The sequence below is a fragment of the Mus musculus genome, chromosome 11 (genome assembly GCF_000001635.26).
Source record: "Mus musculus strain C57BL/6J chromosome 11, GRCm38.p6 C57BL/6J".
NCBI classification, from domain to species: Eukaryota; Metazoa; Chordata; class Mammalia; order Rodentia; family Muridae; genus Mus; species Mus musculus.
The window spans coordinates 113,590,860-113,607,875 of NC_000077.6; the positions used below are offsets into that span (position 1 = coordinate 113,590,860).

Sequence of the window (17,016 nt, forward strand, 5' to 3'; positions counted from 1 at the left end):
ATTCCAGAGACAGTCGAGTTGACAACCAGAAATAGCCATTATACTATGCTTACAAAATCCCCTTCCTCACCAAGAAAACTGAATAGAAACAAACAATCCTTGTGCCGAAATATGACTAGAAACACTACTTACGACAGTCAAGAGACAAATGCAACCCAAATGGCCAAGGGCTGGTGGATGGATGAATATATAGGCTATAGCTATACAATGGAATGTTATACAACCAGGAAAATGAAGTATTGAGTGATACATATCACAGTAAAAGAAGCCAGACACAAAGGACCACATCATGTGTAATTCCCCACATAAAAACTGGCCAGAGTGGGTAACTCCATAGAAGAGAAAGAGGACCTGTGGTTGCTAGGGGGCTACAGGAAGAGATGAGTAGAGACACTTAATGGATATGGGGTTTTATTTCACAGTGAGGAAAGGGGTTTGGATGTACATGGAGGGAGTGGGTGTGAGTCCTGTAAGTGGCACTTCATCTTTCGTTGAAAATGGTAGGGCTGGAGAGAGGGCTCTGTACTCAAGAGCACTGGCTACTCCTGCAGAGGATCAGGGTTCAATTCCCACCACCCACATGGTGGCTCAAAGCTGTCTATGACCCCAGTCCCAGCGGATCTGACACCCCCCTTCCCACCTCTACAGGTACTGCATATGCCTATGGTAAAACAGACATGCAGGCAGGCAAAACGCTCACAGATATGAAATAATTTTGTTTGTTTGTTTGTTTTTCGAGATAGGGTTTCTCTGTATAGCCCTGGCTGCCCTGGAACTCACTTTGTAGACCAGGCTGGCCTCAAACTCAGAAATCTGCCTGCCTCTGCCTCCCAAGTGCTGGGATTAAAGGCGTGCACCACCACCGCCCGGCTAAAAATAATTTTAATAAAAGAAAGAAAGAAAATATTTGATCGGTTGTTACCTGAATCGCACCTTCGTCTTTCAAATGTCTGCTGAGTAGGCTTATTGTAATTAAGTTCCAGCCGTGGGTTTCTGCAGACAGGCACATGAGCCTGATGTGGGACGGGCTTGTAAGCAGGGCGGCTCCCTCCACTTCTGCTCTGGAATGCTTGCTAGCACAAAAGAAAAGATTTATTTACTTCATTCTATGTGTATGGGTGCTCTGCCTTCATGGATGTCTGTGCACATGCATGCCTGGTGCCCTCAGAGGTCAGGAGAGGGCATCAGGTTCCCCTGGAATTAGAGATACAAACAGTTGTGACCCGCCATGTGGGTTCTGAGACTTGAACCCTCCCTCGCCCACTGGAAGAGCAGCCAGTCCCTTACCCAGTGAATCATCTCTCCAGCGCTTACTGCTCCCTTCAAGACACTGCAGCCAAATTACTCTCTCTTCTTTGGTAGTCTACTTGTTTATTGACTTTGTCCTTAAAAGATGAGAATTTGAAGAGAGCAGAGTAGCCCACTGCCTTAGCCTGGGGCAGACACCCATAACAGCACTCAAATAGTTGTGAGACTAAAGGTTATCCTGTTTGCAGTTTTCTTCTGCTTTTGCTTTAAAAAAACTATATTTATTTATTTATTTATTTATTTATTTATTTATTTATTTCTGGGAGGAGAATGTGTACCAGGGCACACCAGTGGAAGTCAAGAGACAACTGCAAGCCTGATTCTCCTCTTCCACCATGTGGGTCTCTGAGATCGGGTTCCAGGTGAGTGTCACCAGCCCATGGTCCTCTTTAAAATAAATAAACAAATAAATAATAAATAACAAAAGCTGGCTGGAGGGATGACTCAGTGGGTAGCATGCTTGCCTCCCAAGTATGGGGGCATGAGTTTGGATTGACAGCATCCAAGTCAAGCTGGATATACCCACTGAGAGATGGGCAATGGAGATACAATTCCCAGAATCTCATAGGATGACTAACCTGAGCTACACAGCAGCAAATAACAAGAGGGCTCATGTATACACACATTCACACATACACACGCATTCATGCTTGCACACACACACACACACACACACACACATGCACATACACACAGATGATTAACATGGTGAACTGAAAGATATGGGTTTTTTTTTTCCTCTCACATACATACAAACCAGTGCACAGCCACGCATCCTTAACTTTTTAGAAATCTCTGAGCGCCCTGCTGCCTGCGCCTGGGTGAAGGCCATCCCGGTGGGTGGTACTTTGGGTGCCAAAGCTCTGGAGGCGAGTCAGCTCTAACTCCCGTCCCCTGGAGCCCATCAGCTTAAATTGAAAACCTGTTCTATGACTGGTTGGAGCACCAGAGAGACCATCCAAACCCACCAATGTAACACGAGTCGTTAACAAGATGCCAGCTGAAGTGCGCCTCTGCCAGAAAGCTACGAATCTTAGCCCTGAAAACATTAAGATCAGTGGCAAAGTGGGTCTCTCCTGCAAGGCAGTGGACCCTGCCACCCCTCTAGGGACTGAGTCAGCAGAGGGCTATATGTTAACCCACATACTTGGAACATACAAAGGAAGAAGAGGAGAAGACGTGAAATGGCCTATTCGGGCACTCAATGTTAGTCCAAAGATTAGCACGGCGCAAAGGCCAAACCTGGTGACTACCTGGTTTCATAAAGGGTACACGGGGAAGGAAGAACACATGAGTACACACACGTGTGTGCTTATATGTGTTGAGGCCTGAAGTCACCATTGGATGTCTTCCTCAATTGCTCTCTACTTGAGGTTTTGAGACAGGGTCTCTCACTGAACCTGGAGCTCGCGGTCCAGCTAAGCTGGTTGGCCACTGAGTTCCTCCTGATCCCAGAGCCCACACTGAAGGCTCACACACCACACCCAGCCTCTTCCCTTGCGCTGAGGATCAAATTCCATTCCCCAGGCTGGAATGGCTCTTTATTGACAGTCATCTCCTTAGCCCGCATGGATGAAGTGTTACTGGGATGCCAATGGCTCCTTTTTCCACAGTAAGAGTAGTCACTATTTACAGCAGAGAGTTTGTGGTCCTCAAAGCTTCACATAGCTTCTCTGCAGCTGTGTGTGTGTGTGTGTGTGTGTGTGTGTGTGTGTGTGTGTGTGTGTGTGTGAAAAGTTTGTGGCGTGTCACCCAAGAGCAGCGGTTCTCAACCTTCCCCTAATGCTGCCATCCTTTAAGACAGTTCTTCACCTTGTGGTGACCCCCAACCATAAAATTATCTTATTGCTCCTTCATACTGTGATTTTGCTACTGTTATGAATCATAATATAAATAAATAAATAAATAAATAAATAAATAAATAAATAATGCACAGGATATCAGCTAGAGGAGAGGGTCGCGACCCACAGGTTGAGAACCACTTGCTCTAGAGGCAGCCTTGCAATCAATCCATGGTAATGGGTAAAATAGTGCTTCCTTCATTTCTTAGTCAAGGACTGATAATCTCCTATTCTCTTCTGTTTTTTTTTTCCTCACCGGTCTACATCTAAACACTGCCAACTCTCAGTTGTGTTGGGAGCTGCTCCTAGCCACAGATCTGGCAAAAAAAAAAAAAAATTATAATGGTTCCACAGGCTAATAGTCACCCCTCTCCCTTGCCCCCTCCCCTGGCAGATGTATCTTCCTAATCATGTGTGACTCAGACTGGTGTTGAGAGCAGCCTCTCTCCTCCTGCTGAACACTGAAGCCATCTAAAGGGTCTGAACGCCAAAGCAAGGGGTCGTGTTACCATGTCAGGAAAGGAACCATGGGCCCCCGCAGGAGTTGGAGTGCAAGGGAGAAATGGCTTTTGAAGTGTCTTTAAGAGTGTGGTCCCTGGGGCTGGAGAGATGGCTCAGAGTTTAAGAGCACTGACTGCTCTTCCAGAGGTCCTGAGTTTAAATCCCAGCAACCACATGGTGGCTCACAACCATCTCTAATGGGATCAGATGCTCTCTTCTGGTGTCTGTGTCTGAAGACAGCGACAGTGTACTGGTATAAAGAATAATAAGTAAATAATATTAAAAAAAAAAAAAAAAGAGTGTGGTCCCTGGTGAATCAACCATGCTGCAACAGAAGGCCACACAACTAAGAACACATGAGCCGCAACTAACCTTTATGGGTATAATATCAACAACAATAAATAAATAAATGGACATATAAACTTGAGTGGGTGAAAAACAGGGGTGGGCCTGAGAGGAGTCGGGGAAAGTTATGATCAGAGTACATCGTACAAAATTCTCAAAGAATAATACAAACCATGAAAAACGTTTCAGGAAGTAACTTTTTAGTATCAGTGTCCATCAAGTACTGGGTCACTGGGTGTCATTCATGACATGCTTCAAGCAGCCACTCTCAAAAGCAAGAGGTTTTGGAGTTCCTCTAAGGTCACCTAGCCAGGAAAAGCCAAAGCCAAATTCACACCCAGGCAGTGAAATCCTAGACCAGGGCTGATAATTCTGCACTGCCTTATACTGGTCTCCCTTCTGGCCACTCTGAAGGCTCTTCTCTCGTATACAGTGGGCAGAATTGACAACACATAGTAGGTCGATTCCATCCCCTGGAAAATAAACCTCTATAAGTATGACACATAGTAGGTCGACTCAAGCCCCTGGTAAATAAGCCCAAGTATCCATTTATTTACTTGTTTGTTTGTTTTGTTAGTAAGTTAGTTAGTTATCTAGTTAATTATTTTTGAGTCAGGGTCTTACAATGGAGCCCTGGCTGGCCCCGAACTTGCCGAACAGCACAAGTTGGTCTCCAACTTGCAGAGATCCATCTGAGTGCTGGGATTAAAGGTATGCATCACTCACTATGGCTAACCTTGTCTAATTTGTTTACAACTACTTGGGACAGAGACAACTAGTTATCTATGGGAACCTACTGTCCTCTTTCTTCCCTAGAAGAAACTCTAGTTCTTGGTTGGACGTGCAGACCTCTAGTCTACATTTCCCAGAATCCCTTGCAGCTGTGTGCTCTGAATGGGGTTTTAGCCTGGAAATGTTCTGTAGTAAAAAGACTGCTCTTTTCTGCTTCGGCCCTCCTGCTGGTGGAAACCTGAAGCAATAGCTGTGTTTCTAGCAGCCCTTTTGGACTACAAAGGAACCTGAAGATGAAAGCCACCTTCTACAGAACAACAAGGCCAAAGCAGCCAGTGTCACTTGATGTTTTGGGACACAACACTGGCCTCAGACTTTTTTCTCTCTAAGATAAAGGGTGGTTATTTAGGACTTTCCATTGCTTGGAGTTGAAGCTAACTGCAAGCAATGCATGGTCAGAGCACTTGAGGAAGGCATGTTGTTGTTGACTAAATAAACCAGTCTCCCTCCTCCCTCTTCCCTTCTCCCTCCTCCCTCTCCCTCCTCCCTCACCCCACTGGAAACACTTCTTTACATCAGCATGTGGTGTGCTGCTTCTGTACGGAAGAAGGACAGCTGGCTGCATTTCCTTTCTCTTGGTTTTCCCCAAGCACTGAGATCTCAGCGGTTCGAGGCTGACCTACGGGTTATTAGTAATATGCTGTACCACAATGCTAACCAGGTAGCACTGAAGCAATATGGGAAATCAAAAGGTTTCATCACCAACTCCCGCCGTTATGGAAATATACTCCGCTTGGGAAAATGACTAAGCGTGAGACTCATTAGAAGTAATATTTTCATCCCAACCTGCTTGGCCTTTGGAAATTTCAATATATGACCCAGTTATTAGCTAAAAGAGACAAGTTCCCTCCAGAATTGTTTTCGATGACTTCCACAAAATTTTAATCTTAAATCACTCATGCAAATATCTCATATTATTAATCATGCAATGTCTTAGATCATTTCCAAAACCCCAAGTTCTTCTGGAAAATTCTTAATCATGAAGGTATTTCCTAGTAATACTGTTGTACTGGCTAGTTTTGTGTCAACTTGGCACAGTTGGAGTTATCACAGAGAAAGGAGCTTCAGTTGAGGAAATGCCTCCATGAGATCCAACTGGAAGGCATTTCCTCAATTAGTGATCAAGGGGGAAAGGCCCCTTGTGGGTGGGACCATCTCTGGGCTGGTAATCTTGGTTCTATAAGAGAGCAGGCTGAGCAAGCCAGAGGAAGCAAGCTAGTAAAGAACATCCCTCCATGGTCTCTGCATCAGCTCCTGCTTTCTGACCTGCTTAAGTTCCAGTCCTGACTTCATTTGGTAATGAACAGCAGTATGGAAGTGTAAGTCGAATAAACCCTTTCCTCCCCAACTTGCTTCTTGGTCCTGATGTTTGTGCAGGAATAGAAACCCTGACTGAGACAACTGTCTATATTTTATTGCATAAGGACGCCATTGGCTAAAACTGGGATGATGTCTCGGCTGGTGCACACATGAGGGCCTGAGTTTGAGTCCCAGAACCCACTTAAAAGAAATCCAGGTGTGGCGTCACACATTCATAATCCCAGGGCTGGGGAGGTAGTGACAGGCAGCTAAATCCCTGGGGCTCGATGGCCAGACCCATCTTACCTAATGGGTGTGTGCTAGACTAGTGAGAGATCCTGCCTCAAAAAATAAAATAAAAAATAAAAAAATAAAGGAGAACACATCCTGAGGAATGACATATCGGCTTCTGTCCTTCATGTGCATTTACATATGTATGCATGTGTACTTTCACATATATATACACACACACACAAGCATACAAAAAGACAGACATAAAAGAGACAGACCACTGGTTAAAACTACCCAGAAAACATACATACAAGTTGTATGGTTGCATGTATGTTCAGATGCGTGCTCCATGATTTCTGAGACACAGACAGAATGCTCAGAGGGACAGAGCAAGACATAGAGTCAAAAGTCAGGTGGAATCCATAATAGAGCACAGGACTCGGCTGGGGGTGAAGCTCAGTTGGTAGGGTGCTTGCCTCATATGCTTGAAGCCCTGGTTTCAATCCCTGGCACCATCAAGGATCATATGACACAAAGCCAACCAGCAACAGCAGTGAAACTATAGCCCCTGGTACAGCCCTGGCCACCAGAGCCCTATATACTATTTCCAGGACCAGAGCCTTGTGACTTCTGCAGACTGGACACAGCTGCTGCTGCTGCTGCCCTCACATGAACACTGTACCCGTTCCCTGCTTCTGTTACCAGCTTATGTGGGTGGGTGTGACCAGCATGCGCCAGCAATGGCACCCAGGTCTCAGTTGCAAAGGAGACTAGGGAGATCTGATGCCTAGAAGTTTCCAGACAGGAGATGGCGATGCCTGTACAGGAGATCATTGTTATGGTAGACCACCCCCCCCCAAAAAGGAGACATCATCGGATATGCTGATACACAGCTGTAATCTCAGCACCTGGGAGGCTGTGGTGAAAAGGTCAGGAATGTGAGGCCATCAAGGCTGTCTCACAAAGAAGGCCATGTGTGTGTGTATACATATATATGCAGATATATACATCATAAACATATATCACCTATATCATACACATATAAACATATATCATCTATATCATATCATATACGTATCCATACAATATCTCCTGAGCTACTATCCCTGATGTGATGGTTTGTATGTGCTTGGCCCATGGAGTGGCACTATTAGGAGGTGTAGACTTGTTGGAGTAGGTGTGTCACTGTGGGTGTGGGCTTTAAAACCCTCATCCTAGATGCCTGGAAGTGAGTCTCCTCATAGCAGCCTTCAGATGAAGGTGTAGAACTCTCAGCTCTGCCTGCACCATGCCTTCCTGAACACTGTCATGCCCCCACCTTGATGGTACTAGACTGAACTTCTGAACCTATGAGCCAATACATGTTGTTTTTGTAAGAGTTGGCTTGGTCATAGTGTCTGTTCACAGCAGTAAAACCCTAACTAAGAGTCCTGGCTACCCCATCTATTAGACACAGCACAATACTTCAAAGTAGCGTTAGCTACTTTCTTACAGCTCATTTTCTTCCTATTTTATAGTCCTCATTTTTAAGTTGTTTCTCATCAATTCATTACAGTTCTGTTGTGGAATAGGGGAAAAGTCAACTTTGTCATTTTCTTTCATTTTTACTCATCATTTATTTATTCCAAGTCAAGATCTTGCTGGAAAGCTTAGGCAAGCCTGGAATTCTCAACTGCCCTGCCTTGGCCTCCTGAGAGCTAAGATTCATAATAAGCCCAGTGTTAGGTACAGCCAGAAAGCCCATAATTCATGAGAACAAATTCCATATACAAAATAGAAGATAGAAATATATACATGCTGTGGGTGGGAATATAAAACTGAGACGGTCACTATGGAAAGCTGCGGGGTGGTGGGGGCTCTCCAAAAAAAAAAAAAAAAAAATTTCAGGGCCAAGAAGATGACTCGGCAGGTAAAGGTGCTTGCGGCCAAGTCTGGAGACCTGAGTTCAATCAGAGGACCCACCTGGTGGAAGAAGAGAGCTGACTTTTGCAAATGGTCCTCTGACCCCCTAAGCATGCCATGATGCCATGGCACCTGTGCCCACCTCCTCTTTCATTTCTCTTTCATTTCATTCCCATGGGCCCTCTGCTCCCTAGACAGCTTCATTTCTACTTTCAAGCATGGAAGGGGGCTGAGGGAGTGGCTCAGCGAGCTTTCTGAGGCACGTTGTGATCAATGGCACTTGGCAAGAGCATTTAGTTCAGCTCCCACTTCCAGGTCAGGGTCCATCACTGACAGAGGAGCTGACGCAGAGACCAGGGAGGAATCCTGCTCGTGGGCTCCATCATTGGCTTAATGCTAATGTTTAGCTGACTTTCTTTCCTTTCCTTATTCATTTACCTATTATTTCTTTTGAGACACGTTCTCTCTACATAGCTTCGGTTGGCCTGGAACTCGGTACGTAAAGCAGACTGGCCTTGAACTCACAGAGACCCAAGTGCCTCTCCCTTCTGAGTTCTAGGCTTAAAGGAGTATGAAGTCATGTCCAGTTAGCTAACTTTTTCATACAGTTCAGGTCCACGTGCCTAGGGATGGTGCTCCCCACCGCAGACTGTGTCCTCCCGCGTCAATCATCAATCAACACAATCCCTCACAGACATGACCACCGGCTAATCCAGGCAACCCCACAATGAAGAGTTCCTCATTTGATTCTAGACCAGCAGTTCTGAACTGTGCGTCTCGAGACCCCTTTGGGAGTCCAATGACCCATTCACAGGGGTCACCTAAGGCCAGTGGAAAACACAAATGTTTACGTTCCGATTCCTAACAGTAGCAAAATGACAGTTCTGAAGTAACCATGAAAATAATGTTCTGCCTGGGGGTCACCACAGCACGAGGAGCTGTAATGAAGGGTTGTGGTTTTAGGAAGGTTGAGAGCCACTGCTCTAGGCTGTGGCACACTGACGGCGGAAGCTAATTTGGACAGTTGGTGCTTACCTTGCAGGCATGAGGACCTGGGCTCTCCTCAGAACCCATGGAGAATTGCTGGGTGGGGTGGCGCATGCGTTCAACCCCAAGCTGGGGAGGGAGAGACATGGGGAAGGAGGGAGGGAGGGAAAGACAGGAGGATTCCTGGGGCTTACTGACCAGCCCGTCTAGACAATTTGGTGAGTCCTGTGCAGTGAGAGCCTCTTTCTCAGAGGAGCTGGCTGGCATTCCTGAGGACGGCAGAGGTTTCCCTCTGGCCTCCACACCCACATACACACAACAACATGCACATGCGCACAATACATGCATGTTTAAAAGTTTGTAAAGTACTATGGAACTGTCCTTATCATACAGTAAAACTATCAGTTCTTCCGTGAGCGACACCTCTTAGACACACTATCTGCAGCCGAACTGTACTGCAATATAAATGCTTTTGACCTTGGGGTTTTTGGCTTTTGGTTGGTTGGTTGGTTGGTTGGTTTTTGACCAATGTGTAACACGGTACTATTGCCCTGTGTCTGCGTCCTAGAGGAAATGCTTCTGCAGAAGGGTGGACAGAGTTAGGTCAAGAGGAGCCCAGCCACTGATCCGTGAGAAGTGAGCCGGCTGCTGCCTGGCAATGCTGCTGTCAGGTGGCCAGGCCCTGAGGTCGTGCAGTCGCCCACTGGCTGGCTATCAAACCAGAGCTAGCGTGTGCAAACAGCAGCCCACGCAGGTGGACCTGCGGGTAACCTGACAGTGGACAGGGGTGTCAGGAAGGAGAGTCGGCTCCAGATAAACACCACAAGACCCAGGCTACCCACGGGAGTGAGATGCTTCAAGGCCCTCCCTTCCCGTCTACATCCATGGAGACCACTGTCATCTGGACCTGGAGCATAAGGACCGAGGGAGGGTCTTCCGGATGCCTGGATTCCTCATCTTCCTTTCTCTCTCTGGCTCCCTTCCAGCCTAGGGCACATTTCCTCAGTGACAGCTGGTCAGGAAGATGGAGCTGACATGGCGCCTTCGCCATCTGTCAGCCGTCTCCCCTAGAGCACTCTCCCTCTTTCTTCCAGAAGCACCCTGGACTCTTGGATCTCTGAAGAACGTTTTCCAGTTTTATTTCCACTTCCTGAAAGCCCAAAGCTGTCTCCAGGCAGTGCTGGGGCCTTCTGAGCCAGGATATAGTAGCATTTCTTCTGAATGCCTGTGACATCTTCAGTGTTCGGGAAGAGTGTGGGAAGGCGTGGCGTTGGGTTTCTAAGAGAGTGATACCTTTCCCCTGCATATTCGAGACGTAACAGGGCAAATTAACTTGATCTTGATGGTGTAGACCGTGTCACTACATATGCATAAACTCACCTGCCGTGCGCCTAAACTTCCACTGGCTGATGCTACTTCAGTAACGCTGGGAAGAAAAGCAAAACTGGGCCCTCCAATTACGTATCAATTAGGAAGTTAACTGGAATCAAAGCGGGGAGTTTGTTTCTCCCACACAGAGAGCCCCCATGTATTGTTTGAGATCCCACGGGATTCCACCCCCTCCCCAAATACGATCCTTAGGTGAGGTGCCTTGAAGGCTGGTAGCAAATGGTCACCTCCCACTCCCTCTCAATCTGTGGTGCACGCGAGAGCCGAGGATCTGCACAGAGCTCCTGCCAGCTGCGGCACTCCTATTGATTGTACAGCTTTCAAAGGGACTTGAAAATCTGCCTACAATACAGAGAAAGCCTTATACTGAATACAGATAAGCCACCCAGCCTTGCTCCCTACTCCCATGATTTCCTAATTAAACAGAAATCGCTACACCTTTGAATGCTTCCAGAAGAGACCCCCCCCCCCCGCCCCGCCCTAGCTGCTGCTTTGATTGGTCCTGGGCTAACTTTGAAGAATATTCAGTTTGAGAGGAGCTGCCTGCTTCTTCCAGCCCCAGGGTCTTCATTGCTGGCACACTGCATTTGCATGGAAAAGGGTTTCTTCCTGGTTCTGAAGTAGCTTACACTTTGTATCTCCAAATAAAATAACTCTCCGCGGACACTAGGGTGGGGGACAGTGTGGGCGGTGAGGATGGAGGGGACAGGATGACCCGTGGGCTTCCAGGAGAGAGACTCTGCAAAGACAGGAGGGCAACAGAGGGAGGCAGACACATATGGAGCTGTTTAATTTTTTCAAAACACCAGCAGGAACCTGGGTTCCAGACTCTCCTCAGTTTGCTGTGCCAAGATGTAAATGTATTAGGATCTGCCTTGGTGCTTAGGCAGGGAGAAGGGCAGGAGACAGGAGACTGGCTCTTTAGAGATGGCTATGTCAGGTTGCAGCATGTCACCCAGAGACTGGTGGGAGGAACAAAAGGGGGCAAGGCTTCCTGTCAGCTGCAGCAGTCCCCAGAGAGTGAGGGATTAGGGAGAGAGTGAACTGAACAGGCTGGAGAAGCCAAGAGCTAACTGCTCTTGGTGAAGAGGATGGAGCCGAAGGAAGCTACAGGTTGGCCTAGAAAAGACCAGAAGGCCACAAGAGTGTTCTACCAAAGTCTGGGAATGATGATCAACTGTGGGGCTTTTGTGGTGGTTTTATTTTTTACCAAATAAATACAAATATTTTATCTATCTATCGTGTGTGTGTGTGTGTGTGTGTGTGTGTGTGTGTGTGTATGCACACACGTGTGCATGTCTGCAGCCCACTCCTGTGCTGTAGCAAGTGAATGGAGGTCAGAGGACAACTTTCAAGAATTGGTCCTCTCCTTCCACCATTGTGGTGGCTTGAGTATGCCTAGCCCAGGGAGTGGCACTATTTGGAGGTGTGGCCTTGTTGGAATAGGTGTGTCATTGTGGGCTCAGGCTTTAATACCCCTGTCCAAGCTGCCTGGAAGCCAGTCTTCTCCTGTTTGCCTTTGGAACAAGATGTAGAACTCTCAACTCCTCCTGCACCATGCCTGCCTGGACTCTGCCATTTTTAAATGTTGTCCCTATAAGAGTTGTCTTGGTCATGGTGTCTGCTCACAGCAGTAAAACCCTAAGACAACCATGTAGGCCCAGTTAAGAACACTAGCTATTTTTCCAGAAGATCCTGGTTCCTGTCCTAGCACCCACATGGCAGCTAACAGCTATCTATAACTCCAGTTCCAGGAGACCCAACACCTCTTCTGTCCCCATAGTCTCAAAGTTCTTCAGGCCAGAAGTTGGAGTGAAGGCACAGGCAAAGCCTCATTCCCCAGGAGGCTTCAGGGAGGACCTCCCCCTCCTCTCAGAGGCTTTAGGGAGGACTTCCTTGTTTCATTAGCCTCGGTCCTAGCTACACTGCTCACACCGTTGCCTACATTATCATCTGGCCCTTCCCCTGAGCCTCAGCCCCTGTGTCTGTTTTCTCACAAGGACACTAGTTCTGTTGGAGTAGGATTCACCCTAATGGCTTCCATTTAACTCCGAAGGGTTTGAATAGTCAAGCAATGGCCAGACCATGTACAGAAACAGATCTATGCCAGAACCTTCGCCTTACTCAAGATTGTCTGCAGTGACCAGGCCAGGAAGCTAACCTTGTCATAAATGCACCCCCCCACACACACACACAATAGCCAGGACTTGAGAAGTCTTGAGATAGCTGCCTTAAAAGCCCCATAGGGCAGTTGTACTGGCTGGTTTTGTGTGTCAACTTGACACAGGCTGGAGTTACTACAGAGAAAGGAGATTCAGTTGGGGATGCCTCCATGAGATCCAGCTGTAAGGCATTTTCTCAGTGATCAAGTGGGGAGGTCCCCTTGTGGGTGGTGCCATCTCTAGGATGGTAGTCTTGGGCTCTGTAAAAGAGCAGGCTGAGCAAGCCAGGGGAAGCAAGCCAGTAAGGAGCATCCCTCCTTGGCCTCTGCATCAGCTCCTGCTTCCTGACCTGCTTGAGTTCCAGTCCTGACTTCCTTTGGTGATGAACAGCAATGTGGAAATTTAAGCCGAATAAACCCTTTCCTCCCCAACTGCTTCTTGGTCATGAAGTTTGTACAGGAATAGAAACCCTGAGTAAGACAGCAGTCAAACACGCTGAAGAAAGTCAGATATATTTCCTAACCAAGCATGCAGGGAGTCCTGCTGGGAGGCCCTATGCCATTCCAACAGTTCCCACTCTGAACCTTCCTTCTGTCTGCACTGTAGCTTTCCTGGTGCCTGTACCCAGCTTCTAGTCTCAGCAGGTGGTGGACCCCTTGCTCCAGCAAGCTCTGAACGAAGAGCTCTCACTAGTTCTCCCAGGAGTAGTCTCCATTTAGCCCATGCTCCATTACAGCTGCAAACAATCAAACACTTAATTATCAAGGAGGCCAAGTTCTGGGAGCCAGGGGTTAGAAGCCTTCTGGGAAATACCACTCAACCGCCAACAGTACCTGAGGCCCTCTCACCTCAACCGCAGCCCTACCTGCCTTTTTCTCTCCTTAATTCTCTCTCATAACACACCACGTCTCTGAAAGGACATCAATCTACAGACAGAACGCAGAGCATGATGCACACAGACCATCGGCATGCCTCTCCATCAATGCTGGGAGAGGCAGCTTATAGCTTTAAATCAGAGCGCGGAGCACAGAGCCTTTGCAAGCACACATGCCACACTGAGGCTTCTGGGAAAGCCTCACAGGCAAGCGTGTCTCTTCTCAGCTGGTCTACCTGGAAAGATCTTCCCCATCCTTCCGTATGTTACAGATAGTTACCTAATGGGTGTTTGTAATCCCATTCCTTCCAGGCAAAGTCACAATCGCTGGCTTGCTCTTTTTCCTTTTATCTAGCCATTAGAGCCCTGGGCATCTAGTGTGACAGGCATCTAGTATGACAGGCATCTAGTGTGACAGGTGTGTGTCCACCTCCCTAGGGCAGGAACGGGCACAGAACAAATACTCGACAGATCTGATTAGGTGAATATAGAGGGACTGAGGAGATGAGAAAGGAAGGGAAGACAGAAGCAGTAAGACACAAGGAGGACAGCTCAAGTAAAGAGAGGGTCATGGACTAGAAAGGGACCCCCACAGGACCAAAGGGACACACATGTCATGAGGAGGTACCCTAAAGAGACAGAGATAGCATATCTGTACATCTGACTTCGCCAGCACATGTCACCAACTAGAGAACCTATTCGTAGAGAAGGGGTGTGTGTCTGTGTATGTGTGTAGAAGTCAAGTCAGCTGCGGTTGCAAAGGCAGACATAACAACAATGGCATTGCTTGAAGGACAGCCCGGTAGTGTAGCCTCACCACCCGCTCACTCAGACTGACCCAGAGTGAGACTCCAGAGAATCTCTGGGGTGGGGACCCTGTGTGAGCTGCCTCAACGGAAAAGCATTTGGCCAAACAAATTAATAAGCAAGTCCAAAGCTGGCCAGTTCAACAATGTTCAACTGGTTATAAGCAACTACATGAGAATTGAAAATGTCTCCACCTAGTGCTGGAGAGATGGCTCGCTGGTCAAGAGCACTTGCTGCTCCTGCAAAAGACCTGGGTTTGCTTCCCAGCACCCACATGGTGATTCACTGCCATCTGTAAGTCCAACTCTAGGGGATCCGATACCCTCTTCTGACCGCTGCCGGTACTCATACACAAAAGAAAAGTAAACCAATCTTTAAAAAATATATCCACATACAAATTAACAAAATCAAACAGCACCCAAATGCAGACTACCTGTTAAGATGTCTGTTTAACTACAGAAGATGAAGGGCCGGAAGAGATTGTTCAATGGCTAACAGCACTTGCTGCTCTTCCAGAAGACCTCAGTTCAAGTTCCCAGCTCCCACATCAGGCACTTCACAACTGCCTGTAATTCCATTTCCAGGGGATCCAACGCCCTCTTCTGGTCTCCTCAGGTACTGCATACCCACAGTGACCTTAACCACACATATAAACACTAAAATAAAATATTATATAAAATACATCAGGTAATCCACATCTTAGTGACTATTCTACTGCTATTAAGAGACCCTATGAACAAGGCAACTCTTATAAAAGAAAGCATGCAATTGAGGGCTCACTTACAGTTTTGGAGGGTTACATAGTCCATGATCATCATGATGGGAGGCAGACAGGCATGGCACTGGAGCAACAGCTGATCCACAGGCAGCAAGCAGAGAGCAAGAGATGCGCCTAGAGTGGGCTTTTCAAATGTCAAAGCCACCCCCAGTGACACACGTCCTCCAACAAGCCCACACCTCCTAATCCTTGCCAAACAGTTCCACCAACTTCAGAAACAAGCATTCAAACACTTGAGCTGAAGAGGGCCATTTGCACTCAGAGCATGGCACTACTCTAAAATGACAGTGAGGGAAAAATTTGTTCAAAGATGTGATGGTTTGTATATGGTTGGCTCAGGGAGTAGCACTATTAGGAGGTGTGGCCCTGTTGGAGGAGGTGTGTCACTGTGGGTGTGGGCTTTAAGACCCTCACTCTAGCTGCCTGGAAGTCAGTCTTCCACAAGTAGTCTTCAGATGAAGATGTAGAACTCTCATCTCTGACTACATACTGCCATGTTCCTGCCTTGATGATACTGAACTGAACCTCTGAACCTGTAAGCCAGCCCCAATTAAATGTTGTCCTTATAAGAGTTGCCTTGGTCATGGTGTCTGTTCACAGCAGTAAAACCCTAACTAAGACAGAAGTGAAAAGCAAATGAAGAAAAAAAATGATGTTAAGCAAGAAAACTGCAACACCACTTTGGGAAAGTGGAAAGCAACCAGGGAGACAGCTTCAAAAGGGAGAGAAAAACAAAACATCGTCCTGCCTGGAAAACAAGCAAGCAAACAAACAAACAAACAAACAATCATCAAACAGAAACTCTGCTCACATCACAAAACTCCAAAGCTGTCCAGGAACAACTGAGAGCTCGGGGTTGGGGAGAAGAGGTTGGTTGGTGGAGGACATGCTAAGCAGCCGGATGCTTAGACCTGCTACCTCACAGTGGCAGCTCTCCCACAAGCTGTTCTCTTTGCAAGGGTTGGACAGATCAGGCTCCGGACGCTGGGCTATGGGGTCTACCAGGAGGTGAGGATGGGCTACCAGGCTATAAAGAAGGGAATTAAATACACATCTGGAATCCCTAATGGTGACATCCTATACCACCCCTCCCATTTGGCTCCACAAGCATTAGAAGGAGCCGGTGTTACAGGACTCTAGATCTAGGCTGGAGCTCTGGGGATGCGAGAAGCCGATTTGAACAATCTGGGGCGGGGGGCAGTGTAGAACATGGCAGTTTATAGCAAGGGTCAACTGGACAGAATCTAGAATTACTGAGGAGACAAACTTCTGGGTATATTGTGGGTGGGAGCGTCATGTTTCTAGATCGGGTTGACTGAGGTGGGCAGGTCCATCTTTAATATGAGCAACACCGGTATGCAGGCCAGGGCCCTGAACTACATAAAAAAGGAGAGAGCAGCCGGGCGTGGTGGCGCACGCCTTTAATCTCAGCACTGGGAAGGCAGAGGCAGGCGGATTTCTGAGTTCAAGGCCTGCCTGATCTACAAAGTGAGTTCCAGGATAGCCAGGGCTACACAGAGAAATCCTGTCTCGAAAAGACCAAAATCAAAAAATAAATAAAAGGAGAGAGCAAGCTGAGGAGAAAAGCGAGCTGAGAAGCGAGATGACTTTGCATTCATCGCCCTCTCCTTCAAGACAGCAGATGTCATGTGACCAGCCGCCTCAGGCTCCTCCCACCTGCCTTTCCCACCAATCGTCTGCGCTCTTAAACAGTGACACAAAATGAACCTTAAGAAAGCCGGCAGTGGTGTCGCACGCTTTAGTCCCAGCACTTGGGAAACAGAGGCAGGCAGACTTCTG

General features: G+C 47.4%; 1 protein-coding gene across 17 annotated transcripts in view; it reads right to left on the bottom strand.

Annotated features, from left to right (window-relative positions):
• Slc39a11 (solute carrier family 39 (metal ion transporter), member 11) overlaps positions 1–17,016 on the bottom strand; it is a 405,350-nt gene that overhangs the window by 346,009 nt on the left and 42,325 nt on the right. For 8 of the 17 annotated variants that reach the window (XM_030246280.1, XM_011249236.3, XM_011249235.3 and 5 more), the window contains one exon: positions 923–1,073. The exons of the other annotated variants lie outside the window; for them this stretch is intronic. The gene's annotated coding sequence lies outside the window, so the exon portion shown is untranslated. Of the gene's footprint in view, positions 1–922; positions 1,074–17,016 lie in introns of those variants that run through there. 17 annotated transcript variants of the gene reach the window in all.